Source organism: Heterodontus francisci, chromosome 32, assembly GCF_036365525.1.
Source record: "Heterodontus francisci isolate sHetFra1 chromosome 32, sHetFra1.hap1, whole genome shotgun sequence".
In the NCBI taxonomy this organism is placed as follows: domain Eukaryota; kingdom Metazoa; phylum Chordata; class Chondrichthyes; order Heterodontiformes; family Heterodontidae; genus Heterodontus; species Heterodontus francisci.
In genome coordinates, this window is record NC_090402.1 from 50,529,712 (window position 1) to 50,544,585 (window position 14,874).

At 55.9% G+C, this 14,874-nt stretch overlaps 1 protein-coding gene across 6 annotated transcripts in view; it reads right to left on the reverse strand.

The window, feature by feature from the left end:
* The window catches only part of LOC137347802 (torsin-4A-A-like), a 99,190-nt gene that overhangs the window by 15,079 nt on the left and 69,237 nt on the right, over window positions 1-14,874 (reverse strand). Inside the window, exon 1 of one of the 6 annotated variants that reach the window (XM_068012793.1) lies at window positions 5,523-5,606. The exons of the other annotated variants lie outside the window; for them this stretch is intronic. The gene's annotated coding sequence lies outside the window, so the exon portion shown is untranslated. Of the gene's footprint in view, window positions 1-5,522; window positions 5,607-14,874 lie in introns of those variants that run through there. 6 annotated transcript variants of the gene reach the window in all.

Below are 14,874 nucleotides of genomic sequence, written 5' to 3' on the forward strand. Positions count from 1 at the left end.
TGACTTGGAGGGGAACTTGAAGGTGGTGGTGTTCCCATGTATTTGCTGCCCTTGTCCTTCTAGGTGGTAGAGGTCACGTGTTTGGAAGGTGCTGTCTAAGGAGCCTTGGTGCATTGCTGCAGTGCATCTTGTAGATGGTACACACTGCTGCCACTGTGCGTCGGTGGTGGAGGGAGTGAATGTTTGAGGATGGGGTGCCAATCAAGTGGGCTGCTTTGTCCTGGATGGTGTCTAACTTCTTGAGTGTTGTTGGAGCTGCACCCATCCAGGCAAGTGGAGAGTATTCCATCACACTCCTGACTTGTGCCTTGTAGATGGTGGACAGGGTTTGGGGAGTCAGGAGGTGAGTTACTCGCCGCAGGATTCCTAGCCTCTGACCTGCTCTTGTAGCCACGGTATTTATATGGCTACTCCAGTTCAGTTTCTGGTCAATGGTAGCCCCTATGATGTATGATTTTGGGGGATTCAGCGATGGTAATGCCATTGAATGTCAAGGGAAGATGGTTAGATTCTCTCTTGTTGGAGATGGTCATTGCCTGGTACTTGTGTGGCGCAAACGTTACTTGCCACTTATCAGCCCAAGCCTGGATATTGTCCAAGTCTTGCTGCATTTCTACACGGACTACTTCAGTATCTGAGGAGTCACGAATGGTGCTGAACATTGTGCAATCATCAGCGAACATCCCCACAACTGACTTTATGATTGAAGGAAGGTCATTGATGAAGCAGCTGAAGATGGTTGGGCCGAGGACACTACCCTGAGGAACTCCTGCAGTAATGTCCTGGAGCTCAGATGATTGACCTCCAACAACCACAACCATCTTCCTTTGCGCTAGGTATGACTCCAGCCAGCAGAGGGTTTTCCCCCGATTCCCATTGACCTCAGTTTTTCTAGGGCTCCTTGATGCCATACTCAGTCAAATGCTGCCTTGATGTCAAGGGCAGTCACTCTCACCTCACCTCTGGAGTTCAGTTCTTTGTCCACGTTTGAACCAAGGCTGTAATGAGGTCAGGAGCTGAGTGGCCCTGGCGGAATGCAAACTGAGCATCACTGAGCAGGTTGTTGCTAAGCAAGTGCCGCTTGATGGCACTGTTGATGACACCTTCCGTCACTTTACTGATGACTGAGAGTAGGCTGATGGGGTGGTAAATGGCCGGGTTGGACTTGTCCTGCTGTTTGTGTACAGGACATACCTGGGCAATTTTCACATTGCGGGGTAGATGCCAGTGTTGTAGCTGTACTGGAACAGCTTGGCTAGGGGTGCGGCAAGTTCTGGAGCACAGGTCTTCAGTACTATTGCCAGAATATTGTCAGGGCCCATAGCCTTTGCAGTATCCTGTGCCTTCAGTCGTTTCTTGATATCACATGGAGTGAATTGAATTGGCTGAAGTCTCGCATCTGTGATGCTGGGGACTTCAGGAGGAGGCCGAGATGGATCATCAACTCGGCACTTCTGGCTGAAGATTGTTACAAATGCTTCAGCCTTATCTTTCGCACTGATGTGCTGGGCTCCCCCATCATTGAGGATGGGGATATTTGTGGAGCCAATTCTGCCAGTTCGTTGTTTAATTGCCCACCACCATTCACGGCTGGACGTGGCAGGACTGCAGAGCTTAGATCTGATCCGTTGGTTATGGGATCGATTAGCTCTGTCTATCACATGCTGCTTACACAGTTTGGAACGCAGATAGTCCTGTGCTGTAGCTTCACCAGGTTGACACCTCATTTTGAGGTATGCCTGCTGCTGCTCCTGGCATGCCCTCCTGCACTCTTCATTGAACCAGGGTTGGTCTCCTGCCTTGATGGTAATGGTAGAGTGGGGGATATGCCAGGCCATGAGGTTACAGATTGTGGTTGAGTGCAATTCTGCTGCTGCTGATGGCCCACAGCGCCTCATGGATGCCCAGTTTTGCATTGCTAGATCTGTTTGAAATCTATCCCATTTAGCACGGTGATAGTGCCACACAACACGAAGGAGGGTATCCTCAATGTGAAGGCGGGACTTCGTCTCTACAAGAACTGTGCGGTGGTCACTCCTACCAATACAGTCATGGACAGAAGCATCTGCGGCAGGCAGATTGGTGAGGACAAGGTCAAGTATGTTTTTCCCTCTTGTTGCTTCCCCCACCACCTGTCGCAGACACAGTCTAGCAGCTATGTCCTTTAGGACTCGGCCAGCTTGGTCAGTAGTGGTGCTACCGAACCACTCTTGTGCCCCCACCCTCAGTGCTTCCTCCAAGTACTGTTCAACATGGTGGAGTACTGACTCATCAGCTGAGGGAGAGCGGTTGGTGGTAATCAGTAGGAGGTTTCCTTGCCCATATTTGACCTGATGCCATGAGACTTCATGGGGTCCGGAGTCGATGTTGGGACTCCCAGGGCAACTCCCTCCCTACTGTATACCACTGTGTCACCACCTCTGCTGGGTCTGTCCTGCCGATGGGACAGGACATACCCGGGGATGGTGATGGCAGTGTCTGGGACATTGTCTGGAAGGTATGATTCTGTGAGTATGACTATGTCAGGCTGTTGCTTGACTAGTCTGTGGGACAGCTCTCCCAACTTTGGCACAAGCCCCCAGATGTTAGTCAGAAGGTCTTTGCAGGGTAGATAGGGCTGGGTTTACCTTTGTCATTTCCGGTGCCCAGGTCGATGTCGGGTGGTCCATCCGATTGCATTCCTTTTTATTGACTTTGTAGTCAATAGTCAACAGTGAGGGCAGAGCACAAACACACACACACACACACACACACACACACACACAGAGTGAGGACAGAGCACAAACACACATACACACAGAGTGAGGACAGAGCACAAACACACACACACACACACACACACACACAGTGAGGACAGAGCACAAACACACACACACACACAGTGAGGACAGAGCACAAACACACACACACACACACACACAGTGAGGACAGAGCACAAACACACACACACACACACACAGTGAGGACAGAGCACAAACACACACACACACACAGAGTGAGGACAGAGCACAAACACACACACACACACACACACACAGAGTGAGGACAGAGCACACACACACACACAGTGAGGACAGAGCACAAACACACACACACACACACACACACACACACACACAGAGTGAGGACAGAGCACAAACACACACACACACACACAGAGTGAGGACAGAGCACACACACACACACACACAGTGAGGACAGAGCACAAACACACACACACACACAGAGTGAGGACAGAGCACAAACACACACACACACACAGAGTGAGGACAGAGCACACACACACACAGAGTGAGGAAAGAGCACAAACACACACACACACACAGAGTGAGGACAGAGCACACACACACACAGAGTGAGGACAGAGCACAAACACACACACACACACAGAGTGAGGACAGAGCACACACACACACAGAGTGAGGACAGAGCACAAACACACACACACACACACAGAGTGAGGACAGAGCACACACACACACTGAGTGAGGAAAGAGCACAAACACACACACACACACAGTGAGGACAGAGCACAAACACACACACACACACACACACACAGAGTGAGGACAGAGCACAAACACACACACACACACACACACACAGAGTGAGGACAGAGCACAAACACACACACACACACACAGAGTGAGGACAGAGCACACACACACACACACACACACACACACACACACACAGAGTGAGGACAGAGCACAAACACACACACACACACACAGAGTGAGGACAGAGCACAAACACACACACACACACACACAGAGTGAGGACAGAGCACAAACACACACACACACAGTGAGGACAGAGCACACACACACACACACACAGTGAGGACAGAGCACAAACACACACACACACACAGAGTGAGGACAGAGCGCACACACACAGAGTGAGGACAGAGCACACACACACAGAGTGAGGACAGAGCACACACACACACACAGAGTGAGGACAGAGCACACACACACAGAGTGAGGACAGAGCACTCACACACACAGAGTGAGGACAGAGCACACAGACACACACAGAGTGAGGACAGAGCACACACACACAGAGTGAGGACAGAGCACTCACACACACAGAGTGAGGACAGAGCACACACACACACACAGAGTGAGGACAGAGCACACACACACAGAGTGAGGACAGAGCACTCACACACACAGAGTGAGGACAGAGCACACACACACACACAGAGTGAGGACAGAGCACACACACACAGAGTGAGGACAGAGCACTCACACACACAGAGTGAGGACAGAGCACACACACACACACAGAGTGAGGACAGAGCGCACACACACAGAGTGAGGACAGAGCGCACACACACAGAGTGAGGACAGAGCACACACACACACACAGTGAGGACAGAGCACACACACACAGAGTGAGGACAGAGCGCACACACACAGAGTGAGGACAGAGCACACACACACACAGAGTGAGGACAGAGCACACACACACACACAGTGAGGACAGAGCACACACACACAGAGTGAGGACAGAGCACACACACACACACAGAGTGAGGACAGAGCACACACACACACACAGAGTGAGGACAGAGCACACACACACAGAGTGAGGACAGAGCACTCACACACACAGAGTGAGGACAGAGCACACACACACACACAGAGTGAGGACAGAGCACACACACACAGAGTGAGGACAGAGCACTCACACACACAGAGTGAGGACAGAGCACACACACACACACAGAGTGAGGACAGAGCACACACACACAGAGTGAGGACAGAGCACTCACACACACAGAGTGAGGACAGAGCACACACACACACACAGAGTGAGGACAGAGCGCACACACACAGAGTGAGGACAGAGCGCACACACACAGAGTGAGGACAGAGCACACACACACACACAGTGAGGACAGAGCACACACACACAGAGTGAGGACAGAGCGCACACACACAGAGTGAGGACAGAGCACACACACACACACAGAGTGAGGACAGAGCGCACACACACAGAGTGAGGACAGAGCACACACACACACACAGAGTGAGGACAGAGCACACACACACAGAGTGAGGACAGAGCACACACACACACACAGAGTGAGGACAGAGCACACACACACAGAGTGAGGACAGAGCACACACACACACACAGAGTGAGGACAGAGCACACACACACAGAGTGAGGACAGAGCTGAATGTTTTTATTTACAGGTGCACTAACTGGTTGCGGTCAGTGTCTGTCCCACTGGGATTTCCTGGCCAGGGGGGGGTGACGGACCTTTGGCGATGTCCTTCACATCACTTATTGCTGGAACTTTGCTCTGGCCATCTTTAAATGATTGCCAGCTCTGCATTTGCTCTCATCAATATCTCCCTGAGGCTTCACATCGGCGCTCTTTCAAAATGTTTTTATTCTCTGCATGCAGCCCCCCCCCTGGGCTCCCCCACATTTCAGAGACAAACCACCTGGACAGTTTCCCCCCTCCCCATCCATTTCCCCCACATAACATCGGGAAAGTTACTTACCCTCCAGGCACCAAGGACTCGCCTCAGTGGCACCAGCTTTTTTTTAAAGACGTGACACTGAAGGCAATCCAAGTTTGCCTGCTCAGATCGCAATGAATGAGATTCAAATGTATGCTAAATATTCGGAATCATATGGAAATGAACAAACCCCAATGTCGGCATGGAAGTGCCGCCATCAGGAAGGAGTATTGCAGGGGTTCCGTGGCGGATTTCTCCACATGGATTCTCCGCCCTCGCCCACGCCTGAACTCACCTTCCAGAGGAACAAAAAATGCAGCCCAGGGTGAGGGCAGAGTGCCGAAAGAGAGAGAGAGAGTGAGGAGAGAGAGAGAGAGAGAGTGAGGAGAGAGCACAGAGAGAGAGAGTGGGCAGAGCAGAGAGAGTGAGGGCAGAGCAGGGAGAGAGAGTGAGGGCAGAGCAGGGAGAGAGTGAGGCCAGAGCAGAGAGAGTGAAGGCAGAGCACCCAGAGAGAGAAAGGGAGAGAGAGAGTGTAGGGCGCCCAGAGAGAGAAAGGGAGAGAGAGAGTGTAGAGCACCCAGAGAAAGGGAGAGAGAGAGTGCAGGGCGCCCAGAGAGTGAAAGGGAGAGAGAGTGTAGAGCACCCAGAGAAAGGAAGAGAGAGAGTGTAGGGCGCCCAGAGAGAGAAAGGGAGAGAGTGTAGAGCGCCCAGAGAGAGAAAGGAAGAGAGAGAGTGTAGAGCGCCCAGAGAGAGAAAGGGAGAGAGAGAGTGTAGAGTGCCCAGAGAGAGAAAGGGAGAGAGAGAGTGTAGGGCGCCCAGAGACAGAAAGGGAGAGAGTGAGGGCAGAGCAGAGTGAGACAGAGGGCACAGCAGAGAGGGAGAGAGAGAGTGAGGGCAGAGAGAGAGAGAGAGAGAGAGTGAGGGCAGAGCAGAGAGAGAGTGAGTGAGGGCAGAGCAGAGAGAGGTCAGAGCAGAGAGAGAGAGTGAGTGAGGGCAGAGCAGAGAGAGAGAGAGTGAGGGCAGAGCAGATAGAGAGAGTGAGTGAGGGCAGAGCAGAGAGAGAGAGAGTGGGGGCAGAGCATTGAGAGAGAGAAAGTGAGGACAGAGCACATAGAGAGAGAGTGAGGACAGAGCACTCAGAGAGAGAGGAGAGAGAGAGAGAGTGAGGAGAGAGCAGAGAGAGAGAGAGTGAGGAACAGAGCGCCCAGAGAGAGAGTGAGGGCAGAGCGAGAGTGAGGAGAGAGAGAGAGAGAGTGAGGAGAGAGCACAGAGAGAGAGTGGGCAGAGCAGAGAGAGTGAGGGCAGAGCAGGGTGAGAGAGTGAGGGCAGAGAGAGAGGGCAGAGCAGAGAGAGAGAGAGGGCAGAGCAGAGAGAGTGAGGGCAGAACAGGGAGAGTGAGGGCAGAGCAGGGAGAGTGAGGGCAGAGCAGGGAGAGTGAGGGCAGTGCAGGGAGAGAGAGGGCAGAGCAGGGAGAGAGAGGGCAGAGCAGGGAGAGAGAGAGGGCAGAGCAGAGAGGGGGAGGGCAGAGCAGAGAGAGTGAGGGCAGAGCAGAGAGAGAGAGGGCAGAGCAGGGAGAGAGAGGGCAGAGCAGGGAGAGAGAGGGCAGAGCAGGGAGAGGGAGTGAGGGCAGAGAGAGAGGGCAGAGCAGAGAGAGAGAGTGAGGGCAGAGCAGCGAGAGTGAGGGCAGAGCAGGGAGAGAGAGGGCAGAGCAGGGAGAGAGAGAGAGGGCAGAGCAGAGAGGGGGAGGGCAGAGCAGAGAGAGAGTGAGGCCAGAGCAGAGAGAGTGAAGGCAGAGCACCCAGAGAGAGAAAGGGAGAGAGAGAGTGTAGGGCGCCCAGAGAGAGAAAGGGAGAGAGAGAGTGTAGAGCACCCAGAGAAAGGGAGAGAGAGAGTGTAGTGTGCACAGAGAGAGAAAGGGAGAGAGTGTAGAGCACCCAGAGAGAGAAAGGAAGAGAGAGAGTGTAGAGCGCCCAGAGAGAGAAAGGGAGAGAGAGAGTGTAGAGCGCCCAGAGAGAGAAAGGGAGAGAGAGAGTGTAGGGCGCCCAGAGAGAGAAAGGGAGAGAGAGAGTGTAGAGCGCCCAGAGAGAGAAAGGGAGAGAGAGAGTGTAGAGCGCCCAGAGAGAGAAAGGGAGAGAGAGAGTGTAGAGCGCCCAGAGATAGAGAGAGTGAGTGCAGAGTGCCGAGATAGAGAGGGCAGAGCGCCCATAAAGAGAGAGAGAGAGGGCAGAGCAGAGAGGGGGAGGGCAGAGCAGAGAGAGTGAGGGCAGAGCAGGGAGAGTGAGGGCAGAGCAGGGAGAGAGAGGGCAGAGCAGGGAGAGAGAGGGCAGAGCAGGGAGAGGGAGTGAGGGCAGAGAGAGAGGGCAGAGCAGAGAGAGAGAGTGAGGGCAGAGCAGAGAGAGTGAGGGCAGAGCAGGGAGAGAGAGGGCAGAGCAGGGAGAGAGAGAGAGGGCAGAGCAGAGAGGGGGAGGGCAGAGCAGAGAGAGAGTGAGGCCAGAGCAGATAGAGTGAAGGTAGAGCACCCAGAGAGAGAAAGGGAGAGAGAGAGTGTAGGGCGCCCAGAGAGAGAAAGGGAGAGAGAGAGAGTGTAGAGCACCCAGAGAAAGGGAGAGAGAGAGTGTAGGGTGCACAGAGAGAGAAAGGGAGAGAGTGTAGAGCACCCAGAGAGAGAAAGGAAGAGAGAGAGTGTAGAGCGCCCAGAGAGAGAAAGGGAGAGAGAGAGTGTAGAGCGCCCAGAGAGAGAAAGGGAGAGAGAGAGTGTAGGGCGCCCAGAGAGAGAAAGGGAGAGAGAGAGTGTAGAGCGCCCAGAGAGAGAAAGGGAGAGAGAGAGTGTAGAGCGCCCAGAGAGAGAAAGGGAGAGAGAGAGTGTAGAGCGCCCAGAGATATAGAGAGTGAGTGCAGAGTGCCGAGATAGAGAGGGCAGAGCGCCCATAAACAGAGAGAGAGAGGGCAGAGCAGAGAGGGGGAGGGCAGAGCAGAGAGAGTGAGGGCAGAGCAGAGAGAGAGAGGGCAGAGCAGGGAGAGAGAGGGCAGAGCAGGGAGAGGGAGTGAGGGCAGAGAGAGAGGGCAGAGCAGAGAGAGAGAGTGAGGGCAGAGCAGAGAGAGTGAGGGCAGAGCAGGGAGAGAGAGGGCAGAGCAGGGAGAGAGAGAGAGGGCAGAGCAGAGAGTGGGAGGGCAGAGCAGAGAGAGAGTGAGGCCAGAGCAGAGAGAGTGAAGGCAGAGCACCCAGAGAGAGAAAGGGAGAGAGAGAGTGTAGGGCGCCCAGAGAGAGAAAGGGAGAGAGAGAGAGTGTAGAGCACCCAGAGAAAGGGAGAGAGAGAGTGTAGGGCGCCCAGAGAGAGAAAGGGAGAGAGAGAGTGTAGAGCACCCAGAGAAAGGGAGAGAGAGAGTGTAGGGCGCCCAGAGACAGAAAGGGAGAGAGTGTAGAGCGCCCAGAGAGAGAAAGGGAGAGAGAGAGTGTAGGGCGCCCAGAGAGAGAGAGAGAGAGAGTGAGGGCAGAGCAGAGTGAGACAGAGGGCACAGCAGAGAGGGAGAGAGAGAGTGAGGGCAGAGAGAGAGAGAGAGAGTGAGGGCAGAGCAGAGAGAGAGTGAGTGAGGGCAGAGCAGAGAGAGGTCAGAGCAGAGAGAGAGAGTGAGTGAGGGCAGAGCAGAGAGAGAGAGAGTGAGGGCAGAGCAGATAGAGAGAGTGAGTGAGGGCAGAGCAGAGAGAGAGAGAGTGGGGGCAGAGCATTGAGAGAGAGAAAGTGAGGACAGAGCACATAGAGAGAGAGTGAGGACAGAGCACTCAGAGAGAGAGGAGAGAGAGAGAGAGTGAGGAGAGAGCACAGAGAGAGAGAGTGAGGAACAGAGCGCCCAGAGAGAGAGTGAGGGCAGAGCGAGAGTGAGGAGAGAGAGAGAGAGAGTGAGGAGAGAGAACAGAGAGAGAGTGGGCAGAGCAGAGAGAGTGAGGGCAGAGCAGGGAGAGAGAGTGAGGGCAGAGAGAGAGGGCAGAGCAGAGAGAGAGAGAGGGCAGAGCAGGGAGAGAGAGGGCAGAGCAGGGAGAGAGAGAGGGCAGAGCAGAGAGGGGGAGGGTAGAGTAGAGAGGGGGAGGGCAGAGCAGGGAGAGTGAGGGCAGATCAGGGAGAGTGAGGGCAGAGCAGGGAGAGAGAGAGGGCAGAGCAGAGAGGGGGAGGGCAGAGCAGAGAGAGTGAGGGCAGAGCAGAGAGAGAGAGGGCAGAGCAGGGAGAGAGAGGGCAGAGCAGGGAGAGAGGGGGCAGAGCAGGGAGAGGGAGTGAGGGCAGAGCAGAGAGAGAGAGTGAGGGCAGAGCAGCGAGAGTGAGGGCAGAGCAGGGAGAGAGAGGGCAGAGCAGGGAGAGAGAGAGAGGGCAGAGCAGAGAGGGGGAGGGCAGAGCAGAGAGAGAGTGAGGCCAGAGCAGAGAGAGTGAAGGCAGAGCACCCAGAGAGAGAAAGGGAGAGAGAGAGTGTAGGGCGCCCAGAGACAGAAAGGGAGAGAGAGAGTGTAGAGCACCCAGAGAAAGGGAGAGAGAGAGTGTAGGGTGCACAGAGAGAGAAAGGGAGAGAGTGTAGAGCACCCAGAGAGAGAAAGGAAGAGAAAGAGTGTAGAGCGCCCAGAGAGAGAAAGGGAGAGAGAGAGTGTAGAGCGCCCAGAGAGAGAAAGGGAGAGAGAGAGTGTAGGGCGCCCAGAGAGAGAAAGGGAGAGAGAGAGTGTAGAGCGCCCAGAGAGAGAAAGGGAGAGAGAGAGTGTAGAGCGCCCAGAGAGAGAAAGGGAGAGAGAGAGTGTAGAGCGCCCAGAGATAGAGAGAGTGAGTGCAGAGTGCCGAGATAGAGAGGGCAGAGCGCCCATAAAGAGAGAGAGAGAGGGCAGAGCAGAGAGGGGGAGGGCAGAGCAGAGAGAGTGAGGGCAGAGCAGAGAGAGAGAGGGCAGAGCAGGGAGAGAGAGGGCAGAGCAGGGAGAGAGAGGGCAGAGCAGGGAGAGGGAGTGAGGGCAGAGAGTGAGGGCAGAGCAGAGAGAGTGAGGGCAGAGCAGGGAGAGAGAGGGCAGAGCAGGGAGAGAGAGAGAGGGCAGAGCAGAGAGGGGGAGGGCAGAGCAGAGAGAGAGTGAGGCCAGAGCAGAGAGAGTGAAGGTAGAGCACCCAGAGAGAGAAAGGGAGAGAGAGAGTGTAGGGCGCCCAGAGAGAGAAAGGGAGAGAGAGAGAGTGTAGAGCACCCAGAGAAAGGGAGAGAGAGAGTGTAGGGTGCACAGAGAGAGAAAGGGAGAGAGTGTACAGCACCCAGAGAGAGAAAGGAAGAGAGAGAGTGTAGAGCGCCCAGAGAGAGAAAGGGAGAGAGAGAGTGTCGAGCGCCCAGAGAGAGAAAGGGAGAGAGAGAGTGTAGGGCGCCCAGAGAGAGAAAGGGAGAGAGAGAGTGTAGCGCGCCCAGAGAGAGAAAGGGAGAGAGAGAGTGTAGAGCGCCCAGAGAGAGAAAGGGAGAGAGAGAGTGTAGAGCGCCCAGAGATAGAGAGAGTGAGTGCAGAGTGCCGAGATAGAGAGGGCAGAGCGCCCATAAAGAGAGAGAGAGAGGGCAGAGCAGAGAGGGGGAGGGCAGAGCAGAGAGAGTGAGGGCAGAGCAGAGAGAGAGAGGGCAGAGCAGGGAGAGAGAGGGCAGAGCAGGGAGAGAGAGTGAGGGCAGAGAGAGAGGGCAGAGCAGAGAGGGGGAGGGTAGAGTAGAGAGGGGGAGGGCAGAGCAGGGAGAGTGAGGGCAGATCAGGGAGAGTGAGGGCAGAGCAGGGAGAGAGAGAGGGCAGAGCAGAGAGGGGGAGGGCAGAGCAGAGAGAGTGAGGGCAGAGCAGAGAGAGAGAGGGCAGAGCAGGGAGAGAGAGGGCAGAGCAGGGAGAGAGGGGGCAGAGCAGGGAGAGGGAGTGAGGGCAGAGCAGAGAGAGAGAGTGAGGGCAGAGCAGCGAGAGTGAGGGCAGAGCAGGGAGAGAGAGGGCAGAGCAGGGAGAGAGAGAGAGGGCAGAGCAGAGAGGGGGAGGGCAGAGCAGAGAGAGAGTGAGGCCAGAGCAGAGAGAGTGAAGGCAGAGCACCCAGAGAGAGAAAGGGAGAGAGAGAGTGTAGGGCGCCCAGAGACAGAAAGGGAGAGAGAGAGTGTAGAGCACCCAGAGAAAGGGAGAGAGAGAGTGTAGGGTGCACAGAGAGAGAAAGGGAGAGAGTGTAGAGCACCCAGAGAGAGAAAGGAAGAGAAAGAGTGTAGAGCGCCCAGAGAGAGAAAGGGAGAGAGAGAGTGTAGAGCGCCCAGAGAGAGAAAGGGAGAGAGAGAGTGTAGGGCGCCCAGAGAGAGAAAGGGAGAGAGAGAGTGTAGAGCGCCCAGAGAGAGAAAGGGAGAGAGAGAGTGTAGAGCGCCCAGAGAGAGAAAGGGAGAGAGAGAGTGTAGAGCGCCCAGAGATAGAGAGAGTGAGTGCAGAGTGCCGAGATAGAGAGGGCAGAGCGCCCATAAAGAGAGAGAGAGAGGGCAGAGCAGAGAGGGGGAGGGCAGAGCAGAGAGAGTGAGGGCAGAGCAGAGAGAGAGAGGGCAGAGCAGGGAGAGAGAGGGCAGAGCAGGGAGAGAGAGGGCAGAGCAGGGAGAGGGAGTGAGGGCAGAGAGTGAGGGCAGAGCAGAGAGAGTGAGGGCAGAGCAGGGAGAGAGAGGGCAGAGCAGGGAGAGAGAGAGAGGGCAGAGCAGAGAGGGGGAGGGCAGAGCAGAGAGAGAGTGAGGCCAGAGCAGAGAGAGTGAAGGTAGAGCACCCAGAGAGAGAAAGGGAGAGAGAGAGTGTAGGGCGCCCAGAGAGAGAAAGGGAGAGAGAGAGAGTGTAGAGCACCCAGAGAAAGGGAGAGAGAGAGTGTAGGGTGCACAGAGAGAGAAAGGGAGAGAGTGTACAGCACCCAGAGAGAGAAAGGAAGAGAGAGAGTGTAGAGCGCCCAGAGAGAGAAAGGGAGAGAGAGAGTGTCGAGCGCCCAGAGAGAGAAAGGGAGAGAGAGAGTGTAGGGCGCCCAGAGAGAGAAAGGGAGAGAGAGAGTGTAGCGCGCCCAGAGAGAGAAAGGGAGAGAGAGAGTGTAGAGCGCCCAGAGAGAGAAAGGGAGAGAGAGAGTGTAGAGCGCCCAGAGATAGAGAGAGTGAGTGCAGAGTGCCGAGATAGAGAGGGCAGAGCGCCCATAAAGAGAGAGAGAGAGGGCAGAGCAGAGAGGGGGAGGGCAGAGCAGAGAGAGTGAGGGCAGAGCAGAGAGAGAGAGGGCAGAGCAGGGAGAGAGAGGGCAGAGCAGGGAGAGAGAGTGAGGGCAGAGAGAGAGGGCAGAGCAGAGAGAGAGAGAGGGCAGAGCAGAGAGAGTGAGGGCAGAACAGGGAGAGTGAGGGCAGAGCAGGGAGAGTGAGGGCAGAGCAGGGAGAGTGAGGGCAGTGCAGGGAGAGAGAGGGCAGAGCAGGGAGAGAGAGGGCAGAGCAGGGAGAGAGAGAGGGCAGAGCAGAGAGGGGGAGGGTAGAGTAGAGAGGGGGAGGGCAGAGCAGGGAGAGTGAGGGCAGAGCAGGGAGAGTGAGGGCAGAGCAGGGAGAGAGAGAGGGCAGAGCAGAGAGGGGGAGGGCAGAGCAGAGAGAGTGAGGGCAGAGCAGAGAGAGAGAGGGCAGAGCAGGGAGAGAGAGGGCAGAGCAGGGAGAGAGAGGGCAGAGCAGGGAGAGGGAGTGAGGGCAGAGCAGAGAGAGAGAGTGAGGGCAGAGCAGCGAGAGTGATGGCAGAGCAGGGAGAGAGAGGGCAGAGCAGGGAGAGAGAGAGAGGGCAGAGCAGAGAGGGGGAGGGCAGAGCAGAGAGAGAGTGAGGCCAGAGCAGAGAGAGTGAAGGCAGAGCACCCAGAGAGAGAAAGGGAGAGAGAGAGTGTAGGGCGCCCAGAGAGAGAAAGGGAGAGAGAGAGTGTAGAGCACCCAGAGAAAGGGAGAGAGAGAGTGTAGTCTGCACAGAGAGAGAAAGGGAGAGAGTGTAGAGCACCCAGAGAGAGAAAGGAAGAGAGAGAGTGTAGAGCGCCCAGAGAGAGAAAGGGAGAGAGAGAGTGTAGAGCGCCCAGAGAGAGAAAGGGAGAGAGAGAGTGTAGGGCGCCCAGAGAGAGAAAGGGAGAGAGAGAGTGTAGAGCGCCCAGAGAGAGAAAGGGAGAGAGAGAGTGTAGAGCGCCCAGAGATAGAGAGAGTGAGTGCAGAGTGCCGAGATAGAGAGGGCAGAGCGCCCATAAAGAGAGAGAGAGAGGGCAGAGCAGAGAGGGGGAGGGCAGAGCAGAGAGAGTGAGGGCAGAGCAGGGAGAGTGAGGGCAGAGCAGGGAGAGAGAGGGCAGAGCAGGGAGAGAGAGGGCAGAGCAGGGAGAGGGAGTGAGGGCAGAGAGAGAGGGCAGAGCAGAGAGAGAGAGTGAGGGCAGAGCAGAGAGAGTGAGGGCAGAGCAGGGAGAGAGAGGGCAGAGCAGGGAGAGAGAGAGAGGGCAGAGCAGAGAGGGGGAGGGCAGAGCAGAGAGAGAGTGAGGCCAGAGCAGATAGAGTGAAGGTAGAGCACCCAGAGAGAGAAAGGGAGAGAGAGAGTGTAGGGCGCCCAGAGAGAGAAAGGGAGAGAGAGAGAGTGTAGAGCACCCAGAGAAAGGGAGAGAGAGAGTGTAGGGTGCACAGAGAGAGAAAGGGAGAGAGTGTAGAGCACCCAGAGAGAGAAAGGAAGAGAGAGAGTGTAGAGCGCCCAGAGAGAGAAAGGGAGAGAGAGAGTTTAGAGCGCCCAGAGAGAGAAAGGGAGAGAGAGAGTGTAGGGCGCCCAGAGAGAGAAAGGGAGAGAGAGAGTGTCGAGCGCCCAGAGAGAGAAAGGGAGAGAGAGAGTGTAGAGCGCCCAGAGAGAGAAAGGGAGAGAGAGAGTGTAGAGCGCCCAGAGATATAGAGAGTGAGTGCAGAGTGCCGAGATAGAGAGGGCAGAGCGCCCATAAAGAGAGAGAGAGAGGGCAGAGCAGAGAGGGGGAGGGCAGAGCAGAGAGAGTGAGGGCAGAGCAGAGAGAGAGAGGGCAGAGCAGGGAGAGAGAGGGCAGAGCAGGGAGAGAGAGGGCAGAGCAGGGAGAGGGAGTGAGGGCAGAGAGAGAGGGCAGAGCAGAGAGAGAGAGTGAGGGCAGAGCAGAGAGAGTGAGGGCAGAGCAGGGAGAGAGAGGGCAGAGCAGGGAGAGAGAGAGAGGGCAGAGCAGAGAGGGGGAGGGCAGAGCAGAGAGAGAGTGAGGCCAGAGCAGAGAGAGTGAAGGCAGAGCACCCAGAGAGAGAAAGGGAGAGAGAGAGTGTAGGGCGCCCAGAGAGAGAAAGGGAGAGAGAGAGTGTAGAGCACCCAGAGAAAGGGAGAGAGAGAGTGTAGGGCGCCCAGAGACAGAAAGGGAGAGAGTGTAGAGCGCCC